We start from the raw sequence: 473 nt of genomic DNA on the forward strand, positions 1-473 counted from the left end.
TCTGCGTGCGTGTGTGCATGTAAGTGCGCGCATGTTTGTTTACATGAGTTTATGCATGCATGTGCCTGTGCAAGTGTGCACGTGTATCTGCGTGCATGTCTGTGTCTGTGTGGGTGCGCGCGCCAGGTCGTGCGATCTGTGATGAGGGCATTCCGAAGCAGAGCAGGGCTGCCGGGGACGCCGCTCATACTCTTCAGCTCCTTCCCACTCACAGGGACCTAGAACTCCGCCGTGCGTGGCTGTAGACGCTTCCCGCGCGCGGAGTGTTGGCTCCGCATGGTGGAGGTGCAGGTAAAGGCCAAGCCCCTAAACCTGTCTCTTCCCGCGCCTTCCTAGGACAACCGCCCAGGGGCGACCTCGGGCGGCGGGCAGGGCGAGGCCGGCGGTGAGCCGGCCCGGGATCCCCGGCCTGTCCCTTTAACCCCGCCGCCGGGCGGGAGCACGTGAGCGGGGCTCCGGGTGGCACCCGGGCG

Source organism: Pteropus medius, unplaced genomic scaffold, assembly GCF_902729225.1.
Source record: "Pteropus medius unplaced genomic scaffold, Ma_sr-lr_union100, whole genome shotgun sequence".
Taxonomy (NCBI): Eukaryota; Metazoa; Chordata; class Mammalia; order Chiroptera; family Pteropodidae; genus Pteropus; species Pteropus medius.